Raw genomic sequence first — 13395 nt, 5'->3', positions numbered from 1 at the left:
CATCCAACCTGAACCTCCCCTGGTGCAGCCTGAGACTGTGTCCTCTTGTTCTGGTGCTGGCTGCCTGGGAGAAGAGACCAACCTCTGCCTGTTTACAACCCCCCTTCAGGTAGTTGTAGAGAGCAATAAGGTCACCCCTGAGCCTCCTCCTCTCCAGGCTAAGCAGCCCCAGCTCCCTCAGTCTCTCCTCATAGGGCTTGTGTTCCAAACCCCTCACCAACTTTGTTGCTCTTCTCTGGACTCGTTCCAGCAAGTCAACATCCTTCCTAAACTGAGGGGCCCAGAACTGGACACAGTACTCGAGGTGTGGCCTAACCAGTGCAGTGTACAGGGGCAGAATGACCTCCCTGCTCCTGCTGGCCACACTGTTCTTAATGCAGGCCAGGATGCCATTGGCCCATTGGTGATACTGAATACTGAATACTGAATATAAGTATTGAAGTAATGAGCTGCTGGCCAGGCAGTTTCATTATTTTGTGCCTATTTGGGGGTGGGTGTGTGTGTGTGAATAAAAAGCAATTGGGGGTTCTAGGTAGAGTGATGATGCCACATTGAGGGGTGATGATGCAGCAGAGGAGCAGGTGAGTACGGGATGGGGCCACACCTCCCAAAAGGGTGTTTGCATCCCCAAAATGCTTGAAATGCCTGAAAATTTGTGGAGGGGATTAAGAAATATTTAAAACTGTAAGTATGAGTGTGAGGTTTTTCAAACAGAGAAAAATCTCATATTTTTATCTATTGAAGAATTGTATTCATTTATATGTAAAAAAAAAAAGATTTAATAATAAAACTCCCTGTATCTCCTGTGTTATATAGAGGCTTCTAGAATATTTAAAAAGTCCTAACTAGAGAGATTCACAGTCTTAAAACATCAAAACAACTTGTGTATATATAAATGGAAAAATAATGGACTTTGAAGTTGCTTCATTTGTGGCTTCCTTTAGTTTTAAATAGAAAAAAACATCAGAACAGAGCCATATGTACTTACTGTGTTACATAGTAAGTCTAAGCAGACATACTGTGGTAGCCTAGACATTACAGAGAAGTGTGAATGGAGAACTAAGCATAAATAGAGAACTAAGCTTAAGTAGTCTGAAATCTAATTGTAAGTATGTATCCTTTTGGACTTCTATTTAGACTTGGGTATGAAAGTGACAATACAGCAGTTTAAACAGATACCACATATAATAGCATATATAGTGCTTATAGGTGCATTTCTTAAACCAAACCAAACCAAAACAAACCAAGTTGGAAGAGACCTTCAAGATCATCGCGTCCAACCCATCAACCAATCCAACCCACCCAAACAGCTAACCCATGGCACCAAGCACCCCATCAAGTCTCCTCCTGAAAACCTCCAATGATGGCAACTCCACCACCTCCTTGGGCAGCCCATTCCAATGGGCAATCACTCTTTCTGTATAGAACTTCTTCTTAACATCCAACCTGAACATCCCCTGGTGCAGCCTGAGACTGTGTCCTCTTGTTCTGGTACTGGCTGCCTGGGAGAAGAGACCATCATCTGCCTGTCTACAACCTCCCTTCAGGCAGTTGTAGAGAGTGATAAGGTCACCCCTGAGTCTCCTCCTCTCCAGGCTAAGCAACCCCAGCTCCCTCAGTCTTTCCTCATAGGGCTGTGTTCCAAACTCCTCACCAACTTCGTTGCCCTTCTCTGGACTCACTCCAGCAAGTCAACATCCTTCCTAAACTGAGGGGCCCAGAACTGGACACAGTACTCGAGGTGTGGCCTAACCAGTGCAGTGTACAGGGGCAGAATGACCTCCCTGCTCCTGCTGGCCACACTGTTCCTGATCCAGGCCAGGATGCCATTGGCTCTCTTGGCTGCCTGGGCACACTGCAGGCTCATGTTCAGCCTACCATCGACCAGTAGCCCCAGGTCCCTCTCCACCTGGCTGCTCTCCAGCCACTCTGACCCCAGCCTGTAGCTCTGCATGGGGTTGTTGTGGCCAGTGTGCAGAACCCGGCACTTGGATGTGTTAAATCTCATGCCTTCATGTTTAAATAGAGACATAAGTGTATATGTTTATGCTATGGAAGGTTTCTTAAATGCCTGTAAATGCTAGTAAATGCTCCCCTCTAATTGTCTCTCTATCCCAGATAAAGAAACACTTTCAAAAGCCCCCAGTTCTCCCTTTCCCTTTTTCCCATCCCTGCTCGGGGCGATTGCCCCCCTGCAGGCCCTGGTAGGGAAATGCCCCCGAGGCGCTGTGGCAGCGGAGCCGCCGTTGCGGTGGACCCGGCGCCCGCGCCATAGGCACGTTCGTTGCTGTGGCAGCACAGCCACGCGTTGCTAGGAGGTCGGCGTATGCGGGCCAGCGAGGCGTGCTGTCGCGCTCACTACTGCCGCCGTGTGGACATAGCAAGGCACTGGCTCGCCACCGGACGCCAGCAAGGGGCAAACGTTCCTGCGGTGCCTGCTGGGCGCTGCCGCCGCGCTCTTTGCAGCCTACCAGTAAGGAAACGCCGGTGCCATCGCGCGTCCGCGCTACCAGCAGGCGCCCGGCGAGCAAAGCGGGGACCAGACGGGCCCGAGTTCCGGCGCAGATGTGGCTCAGGCTGGGCAGCCGAGGAGCACAGGGTTAGGGTTGGCGTTTGTGGCACCATTAGGGTTAGTGAAAGGGGTTAGCTTTAGGATTGGGGTTTAGGATTAGAGTCCCAGAGAAGTCATTTTCACCTCTGTGCCAGGTAAGATCATGGAGCAGATCCTCCTGGTTACTGTGCTGATGTGCGTGGAAAATAGCAAGGGGATGGATGACAGCCAATGTGGCTTCATGACAGGCAATTTGTGCCTGACAGATCTCGTGGCCTTCTGTGACAGTTGCAGCTCTGGTAGGTAAGGGAAGAGCAACTGACATCATCTACCTGGACTTGTGCAAGGCTTTTGACACAGTCCTACACAACCTCCTTGTCTCTAAGATGGAAAGACATGGACTTGATGGATGGACCACCCATTGCATAAGGAACTGGCTAGATGGATGGAATCAAAGGGTTGTGATCAATGTCTCAATGTCCAGGAGACCAGTGACAAGTAGAGTTCTTCAGGGATCTGTACTGGATCCAGTGCTGGATAACATCTTTTTCAGGGACAGTGGCATCGAGTGCACCCTCAGCAAGTTTGCCAGTGACACCAAGCTGCATGATGTGGTGGACTCACTTGAAGGAAGGAATGCTTTGGCAGGAGTGTTGGACTCAATCTCTGCAGGTCCCCTCCAATCCCTGATATTCTCTGATTCTATGATCCTGTGAATTCCATTCCTAGCTCCTCAATCTAAACTTGGAATCTCTTACAGTAAAACACAGCACATTGAAAACACTAACACCAGAGTTAGCTGCCAAGTTTATATTTGGATGAACTCATTTTCCCCCCACTGTTCCTTAGTTAAAATGGTATACTATGTACTGGTTTTTTTAAAGCTGTTTTGAGACATAATGTACAGGTACAAGCTGTGAATAAGCTGTGAAGTACAGATTCATAAATTCCTGTCATTTCTTTGGCCACAAGAACCCCATGCAGAGCTACAGGCTGGGGTCAGAGTGGCTGGAGAGCTGCCAAACAGAGAGGGACCTAGAGGTGCTGATTGACAGCTGCCTAAACATGAGCCAGCAGTGTGCCCAGGTGGCCAAGAAGACCAATGGCATCCTGGCATACATCAAGAATTGTGTGGCCAGCAGGAGCAGGGAAGTCATTGTGCCCCTGTACTCTGCACTGGCTAGGCCACACATTGAGTACTGTGTCCAGTTCTGGGCCCCTCAATTTAAGAAGGACATCGAAACACTTGAACGTGTCCAGAGAAGGGCAACGAGGCTGGGGAGAGGCCTTGAGCACAAGCCCTATGAGGAGAGGCTGAGGGAGCTGGGGTTGTTAAGCCTGGAGATGAGAAGGCTCAGAGGAGACCTTATTGCTGTCTACAACTACCTGAAGGGTGGTTGTAGCCAGGAGGGAGTTGGTCTCTTCTCCCAAGCAAACAGAACCAGAACAAGAGGACACAGACTCAAGCTACACCAGGGGAAGTTTAGGCTGGAAGTGAGGAGAAAGTTCTTCACAAAGAGAGTAATTCACCATTGGAATGGGCTGCCCAGGGAGGTGGTGGAGTCACCATCCTTGGAGGTGTTCAAGAGGGGACTGGACGTGGCACTTGGTGCCATGGTTTAGTCATGAGGTCTGTGGTGACAGGTTGGACTTGATGATCTTTGAGGTCTCTTCCAACCTTGGTGATACTGTGATATCCTGAATGATGGACAATGTCAAATCCACAGCTATCATTTGTTTTGTAAAGTGTTTTCTGTAGTCTGTTATGTTAAGCCACCACCATATAGAATAGAATAGAATAGAATAGAATAGAATAGAATAGAATAGAATAGAATAGAATAGAATAGAATAGAATAGAATAGAATAGAATAGAATTAGCCAGGTTGGAAAAGACCTTCGAGATCATCGAGTCCAACTGTTACAGTTTGAGCTGGGTGCCCCCCTGCAGTGTTTACTTCCTGTGTCCAGAAGTCCAGCCCAGGGGTGGACACAGGAAATTATGTAGTATTTCATACCACAATCCTTTGCACCACTATAAGATGCAGTGCGGAGTCTAGCACGCTCTCTTTTCTTCCTCCTCCGTCAGCCGGTAACTGGGGAGATGTCTCCTGGCTTTGGGCCTGGCTAGGCCCAAGGCCACGGGGGGATGGGCAGTCTCAGATCTGGCCAGCTGAGACTAGCCTAGCAATGGGAGGGGGAAGAAGGAGCCCTGGGGGTCTCGGGTGTACCCTCAGGTGGGGATGGGATCTCTCTGGGTCTGCTTTGGGATTTTTCTTTATCACTGTGCTTTTGCTTTTTCTGTAAAAGTTCACTGCTTTCTATTTAAACTTTCCATCACTTTTGCAATCCGTTTGTCTGAGTGTTTTATTGTGGCCAGGGGTGGGGAAGGGGACTGCCTCAACCCAGCACACCAACCTATCATCCAATACTATCTAATCAACTAAACCATGGCACCAAGTGCCTCATCCAGTCTCTTCCTAAACACCTCCAGTGACGGTGACTCCACCACCTCCCTGGGCAGCACATTCCAATGGCCAATCTTTCTTTCTGTGAAGAACTTCTTCCTAACATCGAGCCTAAACCTCCCCTAGTGCAGCTTGAGACTGTGTCCTCTTGTTCTGGTGCTGGTTGCCTGGGAGAAGAGACCAACCCCTGCCTGGCTTCAGCCTCTCTTCAGACAGCTGTAGAGAGCAATAAGGACTTGTCTGAGCCTCAGTCACTGAAATATAAAAATAACATAACAGTACAAGAAAGTTATATATAATTCCACTTACAGTATAGAATTCACACAACCTACACAAGTACACATTAGCTAAGGATTTTTAAAAGAGAAGAGTTTACTTCAAACTTTAGACCATTTATTGTCACAGCCACACAGTTTTCTTCCTTAGGTGGAGCCAGGTAATTTTATCCTTGTCTGGTGCAATGCAACTGAATTGCTATTAGCTGTTGTTCTTTGAGGGTAAGTTGACTTCTATAAGTGTGTAGGTGGGAAGGGTTCCTATTTTGTCTGAAACCATTTGGACTCAGCAGGCAAGCTGAACAGCAGGCTTTGAATGTGTTTGTCTTTTGTAGTTTGGAAAACTGATGCTGCCTGAGTTTAAAAAAGAGGTCTGAGGCTCTGAGTGCTGCTATTGCTCTCTTCTGTGAAGTACCAGCTTGAGAGAGCCATTCATTCTTAAGGCTTTGTTGTTGAATCCTTCTGCTCCGTCTGAATTGTTGCAAGTTGGACATTGATGCACTTTTTTAAAATTCAGAACTCAGAAGAAGATTATTTTTTGCATCACATCACTGAAGCTTAACATGACCTTTTCTCCCCTCCCCTCCCCTCCCCTCCCCTCCCCTCCCCTCCCCTCCCCTCCCCTCCCCTCCCCTCCCCTCCCCTCCCCTCCTCTCCTCTCCTCTCCTCTCCTCTCCTCTCCTCTCCTCTCCTCTCCTCTCCTCTCCGAACCTCTCCGAACCTCTCCGAACCTCTCCTCTCCCCTCCCCTCCCCTCCCCTCCCCTCCCTTCCCCTCCCCTCCTCTCCCCTCCTGTGCAAGGACTATATTTGGAGGTGTTTAGGAGGAGACTTGACAGGGTGCTTGGTTGCATGGTTTAGTTGATTAGGTGGTGTTGGGTGATAGGTTGGACACAATGATCTTGAAGGTCTCTTCCAACCTGGTCTATTCTATTCTATTCTATTCTATTCTATTCTATTCTATTCTATTCTATTCTATTCTATTCTATTCTATTCTATTCTATTCTATTCTATTCTATTCCATTCCATTCCATTCCATTCCATTCCATTCCATTCCATTCCATTCCATTCCATTCCATTCCAATGCATATGAGAATGAGAACTGTGAGATCTGCATGCATCAACAGAAGTCATTCTTCCTCTCATATACACTGAATTGATAAAGTATCAGTGATCTGACCACTACCTTAGGCAGAGATTTCAGAAACAGAACTATAGACTTCAGTGTCTCTGAAGGAGAAAAATAACTTGAAAGTGTTTTGAGAGAAATTAAAACATTCAGAAGACAGACCAAGGATTCCCTCTAATGGAGAAAGTGCAGACTTCACATGGATTCCTGTTTGGCTGTAAATGCAAGTCAGTACGAGGCAACAAAAAAGATATTACAGCCAAATATACATTTTAACATTCATCTTGATACAAAAGCAGAACAGATTTGTCACATTTGCTATTCCACAAGCAAGCTCACAATATAAAGTGCAGCAGTTCCCAGCTCGAGAATACCTGTCAAACCTTCCAGTGCAGTAAAAGTGCATAAGACATGGAAATGACAGAATTTAAATGTAAAGCCAGTGTACAAGGTTTGGGTATCTCACTCTAGGGCTAGATTTAAAGCTGCTCTCTGGAACTCAAAAGTTTTCCACACATTCTTGCAGCAGCCTGTTTTCTGGTTGTGCTTTCTGAGCCGTTGCACCCTGTTTAATCCCCAGTGAAATAATTTGTAAGGCTTCTTTGTCTTCCTAGTAAAACATTCTTTTCACTGTGAAACTGAGTTCTGTTTCTTGCTGAGTGTGGACTGAACTCAGCTGGAGCTAAGCACAAGTCAGACTAGCATTCATGAGCATGAAATAAAACAAAGTTGGTGAGGGGTTTGGAACACAAGCCCTATGAGGAAAGACTGAGGGAGCTGGGGTTGCTCAGCCTGGAGAAGAGGAGACTCAGGGGTGACCTTATCACCCTCTACAGCTACCTGAAGGGAGGTTGTAGACAGGCGGATGATGGTCTCTTCTCCCAGGCAGCCAGTACCAGAACAAGAGGACACAGTCGCAGGCTGCACCAGGGGAGGTTCAGGTTGGATGTTAGGAAGAAGTTCTATACAGAGAGAGTGATTGCCCATTGGAATGGGCTGCCTGGGGAGGTGGTGGAGTCGCCGTCATTGAAGGTGTTCAGGAGGAGACTTGATGGGGTGCTTGGTGCCATGGGTTAGCTGCTTGGGTGGGTTGGATTGGTTGACGTTGGACACGATGATCTTGAAGGTCTCTTCCAACCTGGTTTGGTTTATTCTAATAAAGGTTTATTCTAAAGGTTTATTCTAATAAAGGTAAGTTTGTTGGCAGTCTTGTTTCTAAATGGTTGATAGAAGTCATCATTGTATCATTTGTCTAACACCTTTTCCTTCACTAGCTGCATTCCTTCAATCTTAAACACATTAATTTACAGCAGCCAAACCAAACCACCACCACCAAAACCAAAACACAAAACAACAAAAAACCCCACAACCCCTCTGCCCTGCCAAAAAAAATCCCACCCAAAACCCCACATCACACCCCCAACATAAAAACCACCACCAAAAACAAAACCTATAACACCCAGAGTTTAAAGCTAAGAAGAATCTGACCAAACTGACAAAGCAGTCACATACTCACTTCACGTTCTGTTTCCTCTTTAGAAACAAGCATTTTGTTCCACCCGGGTATCTGGATTTCGGGCAGTAGAGGGAGTCTCTCATTCAGTGGAAGCCCATTCAGTTCCATTCATTTACTCTCAAGCTTTGTGTTTGGGGGGGATAATTGATTTAAAGGTCAACGCCAGCAAACCGAAAAAGGGATATCAGGCAGAATGTTTTCTCTTTCTCTTTATTCAGGAGGGATGGAAAACTAAGATCTTTTGCCATCTAATTGTCACTAATGCTTTCTTCCCAAAAGGAGAAAAATGTTAATCCACTCTTATCTTCCCTCATCTCAGCATTGGTTTGCAAAGGCCTTGAATGTTTTCAACAAGAGGTAGTAAAGATTTGGCTGCAGAAGACAGGATTGGGGTTTTTTTTCCTTCCAGGACATGAAACAGCAAGTCTAGCAAATAATGGCTATTTCCCCCCAACTCTTTGCGCTGTTGCCTCTATCTATGTACTGTTGCCATTTGTATTGAGAGAGCCATTGTTCATTGTAAGAAAATATAAAAGAACATCATTATAAGTTCAGATTTCTCCAGTGGCTTTCTGGAGGGGTTTTGATCAGTGCAGAAGGACTGCCTGAAAAGAGAAACATTTTCCAAGAGAATGTATTACACAGAAAGAGAATGCCCTGAAACTGAAAGAAACTGGGGGGGAGGAAAAGTACCTACCAGTAGGCTAGACAAAGGGCACAGGTCGAGGCCTTTTTGTTTGAAAGCACTGATTAATGTGAGGTCCTGTTACCTGCTATAATCATCGTTTTGTTCTGAGTGAAAGGTTTCCTACATTCCTAATTTGTCTTCGGGATGGTAAAAGAAAAAAAATCCTGCCTGCCTTGGTCCAAGGGTGAGACAGTTTCATTTTGTGTTCAAAGTGATGGATTCAAAGGATGCAGGTTGTCGTACAAATGCTAACTGAGTGATTCTCTGGAAAAGCAGCCCCTGCAGCTCACATCACTCAATTATTTGTCTTGATGAGAAGGGGCATTTAGATTGTTTCTTAAATAAAGTGTCACTGTGGCGAGTTTAGCAATAACTGCTAAACTCTAATAGAGGAAAGCCACCATTTTTCTGCACATGCCTACCCTCCTATTAAGAGCCTAGGTGTTTGCACAAATTAAGTCTCTGTCCTTGATTTTTCACTGTGGCATGCAAAACATGCTGGCAAATTCTGCTTCCTGGCATATAGAGGTCCTAGTGCTGTTGTCACTGAAAATTGTAAGTAATGTCTAGCTGATTAAAATGGGGCTTACACAGACACTTGGGAGGGGATGGGGATGGGAAGGGGATTTCAGCATCTTTCTCTAAAGGTGGAATAGAAAAAGGCAGCCTAGAACAGGCAGTCTTCTAGGATTCAGTTAAGTGTATAAACTGATGTAGAATAAACACAGGTTGGGAGTCACAGAGTGCAGAAAGTACATTACAGCAAAAGTCTACTGATTGTAGATAGTAAAATCAATACTCAGACTGCCCATTCCAACAGCAAAAAGGAACACTTTAACTAATTCTAATACAAGGAGTCATTGCCACTAGGGATTTCTCTTGTCAAGGGTGGGAAACTTTGGGGCTAATGCCACCACCAACATATTCAGCAAATATTAACCCCCAAACTTTACCTTGGTTCAATGAAGGTATGGCATCCCATGCCATGCAACCTCCTAGTTTCTGGGGACTGTGCCCCAAAATGGAAACTTTGACTTTCGAGTCTGTCAGAATATTCTGTCAAACAACTAAATATTGGAACTCAGAGATGGCATGGAGTAACTGACTTCTGGGCTCTAGGCAAGTGTAGAAATCATATGAATCACAAAGCACATAAGCCATCCCATATAGGCATACAACAAAATTACTGATTTTGTACAAAGTATTCTAGTTCAACACCACAGGAAGAGTCAAGTAGGAGTACTGACTTGGATACAGTTCACAGGGGGTGAGACAGTGCTGCCAGGGCTGAAGGGAAAATGTGAGAGTCCCTTTACCAACCCATGGCAGTGAAAAAAACTTTCCTCTCTGTTCTTATTTCTCCTAGAAAAAGCCATGAACATCATTACCAGTAGGAAAGGCATACAATATTTTGCCTGTGAACTAGCAAGCCAGGCAGAGTTCAAGAGAACTAGAAGACTTGAAACAAGTAAATATAGAGTATGTTTTTTGCCAGTCAGCTTCACCTGATCTCCTTGAGGAAGTATCTTACAGCCATTCTGCACTTCTGATCAATGGAAAAAATAAGCTCTTTAGTATATAGTAATGGTAAATATCAAAATTCCCAGGTGCCAGACCCTCAACAAGTACCCCCAGTACCAATGTGAACTGTATGCTAAGGACAGTCCCTGTTCCTCACCTTACATCTGAAGTTACCAGTTAAGGTAAGATAGCCAACCATTTATTGATCTGACAAATCAGATGACGTACTGCTGGTATGTTGTGCAATACTTTGAAGCATTGCTGATGTTTTATGCAATATTTCAGCTTTCCTCTATTGTCCTTTTAAACTAAGCTATAAAGTGTGACCATCCACGCTTGAGTATGCAGTGAGCTTTTAAGCTAAAATGAGATTTTCAAAGTGTTAGGCATTGCCTTTTCCACCACTTTGTGCTTTGGACCTTCCCCAAACAATTCATGTCAGTGTCAAGTAGTAAAGATTAAATAACATTTGCCATATTAAATTCTTTAAAATGTTTGAGCAAAACCCTCCTGGGCCTGCCCCCAGATGGGTAGTTTTGTAGAACTTCAGTTACATCAGTTCAAGCCATCTGTTCATAAGAATAGAATAGAATAGAATAGAATAGAATAGAATAGAATAGAATAGAATAGAATAGAATAGAATAGAATAGAATAGAATAGAATAGAATTAACCAGGTTGGAAAAGACCTTTGAGATCATCAAGTCCAACCCATCACCCAACACCATCTAATCAATTAAACCATGGCACCAATTGCCTCATCCAGTCTCTTCTTAAACACCTCCAATGATAGTGACTCCACCACCTCCCTGGGCAGCACATTCCAATGGCCAATCACTGTGAAGAACTTCCTAACATCCAGCCTAAACCTCCCCTGGTGCATCTTGAGACTGTGTCCTCTTGTTCTGGTGCTGGTTGCCTGGGAGAAGAGGCCAACATCCCCCTGGCTACAACCTCCCTTCAGGTAGGTGTAGACAGCAATATGACAATGTTTTCTTTCTCCACATGCACATGTGTACATAAGGACATTTACATGTGTTTTTCCATGCTAAAAGGTATGTTTCTCATACAGATGACATTTTGCTCAGGTATTCTATCACCTCTGGACTTTCTCACACACACTATACACTTGTATGGAAGGCCCCTTTATGTCATGCAAATCTCTAGTCATTTCAGTGAAAATTTACCCACACTCTGCCAGCTTGCAAGACCACAGAAATCACTTTGGTCATCCACAGCACACACTTGCTGGCACTCAGCTTGTTCAGGGACTACCAGGAAGTTATGCAAGACAGCCAAATAAGCCAACTAATACACAACAAAATAGCATTAAATAAACTAAGTATTAATTTTTGCTGACTGGGAAATGGAGACAAATGAAAAATGAGACCAAGGAGGTGAAACAAAGATGTTTACTCTGTCCTGAACAAGGTACAGGTCTCCATAAGGGGAAGGAAGTGTAGATCTTGGGTTGTCATCTTCTGAATTTCATATTTGTGCCCTCATGTCAGAATATCGTGACTCAACCACTCATTAAAACTGACACCAGGCTTAGAACAGGGCTGTGGTATGTTAGAACAAGATTGCCCCTCTAAATTGACATTACTGACACACACGGGAAACATGAAAGTTTATTTGATGTATCCTGCAAACAACTTTTTTCACTGATTTTAAGCTTGTGTGGGAACTTTGTATGTGAGTAAATACATTGTTTTCTAGGAAGAGCAGATGCTCCTTTTGGGTAAGTAAGTTTAATGTACTGCTCTCTCTCAATGTGTAGTGTAGTATATCACAGAAAAACAGATCTAAATCCCACAACTTACTAGGTCTGTTGTACCCTTGACCAGCCCTGACGCGAGACATATCCTCAAGATGTGTAGACAGCTCCCGACTTTTAAGGGGAAGACACCCTTCAACAAGGCAAGATCGAGTCACAAGAATGTGACTACAGCTATCTGCAAACCTAAATGCCATTTTCTATCCTTTCATTTTTCACTGAGGCTTTGAAGTAAGCACGAAAGGAGCCAGAACTGAGCAAATTACCCGGGGACTGAAATATTTTTGACATAAGTTTCAAATGCAGTTCAAGTCTTTTATACTACTTCTTCGTTGTTCTAGTTCTGTTTCATCTCAGAATGTGAGTGATGGTAGTGATGATGGAAAGATTGGACAGCTGGCCCCTATTCCCCATGTTGGATACAGATAGAAATACTGTGAGATGCTCTCTTTCAGGAGCCTCAGAGCCTGTGCAGCAGAAACATTTAACTATTTCTTGCTGAAGGAATTGTGTAACAGGAAGGATCCATTTCACATCCACTACTTCAGCAAGTCCTATATGATAAAAGATTTCCTCTCTGAGTGGACAGGCTGTAATTTCAAACCCATTTGCAACTAGTGTGCTGAAGTTGTTGTTCCAGCATGAAAAATTCTCAAATCTCCTTACTGCCATAAGGCCCAGCAAGAAGTTGCTGAGCAATCCTTACTTTGATCCATCCACGTGGGGGGAAAAGAAAAACTATGACTCTTTTAAATATAACCAAGCCTAGGACAATGAAATCAGCATGAAATCTGACTCAGAAGTCAGAACAATAATTTATTCCTAGTATAATCTTCTAGAAGACTAATTTTCCCCTTCTCTACCCAAATGATAGTTGCTCCTATTAAACTACCTTACCAGTCTATGTTTGGCTTCAGTCACCATCCACCACACATGCCAAGGTGTTGGGGTTTGTTTTGAGCAAGAGGGGACATGGGTCCCAGGAACACCTGTGCAATTCAGGCCTTGAAGAATTCTCTGTTGATAATATAGTGGTGGAGTAGGAGCTGTGGGAAAGCGTTGGTTGCCTGGTATGCTGAAGTCCAGCTGCCCCTGAGAAGGGAGGCAAGCAAGATAAGGAGGAGGCGAGATCTGGGAAAAAGAGCAATTAGACTGAGCAGAAGTTGTGAAAACAATGGTGTAACCTTTTAGAGAGAAACCAATAATATGTGTTAAATTAGAATAGAATTAACTATGCATAAGATAAGACTATAAATAATGAAGTGTGGAGCAATAAAGTTGGATGATTACTATCACTCATATTGAGTGCTGTCGTCCCTGTCTCCGTTCTCGTCACCAAGGAGTGAGAGTCAGGGCTCCCTCACAATGTGAAAGGATAGAACCCAGAGTAAAGTCTCTTATTTTCTGCCTCACTACATTGAAATGTATAGGGAAAGCTGACTGGTGTTAAGAAGCCAGTTTATGCTTCTCATTAGCA

Source organism: Melanerpes formicivorus, unplaced genomic scaffold (assembly GCF_026170545.1).
Source record: "Melanerpes formicivorus ecotype bairdi unplaced genomic scaffold, bMelFor1.0.p_v2 SCAF_4, whole genome shotgun sequence".
NCBI lineage: Eukaryota > Metazoa > Chordata > Aves > Piciformes > Picidae > Melanerpes > Melanerpes formicivorus.
Note: the sequence above shows the minus strand (reverse complement) of the source record.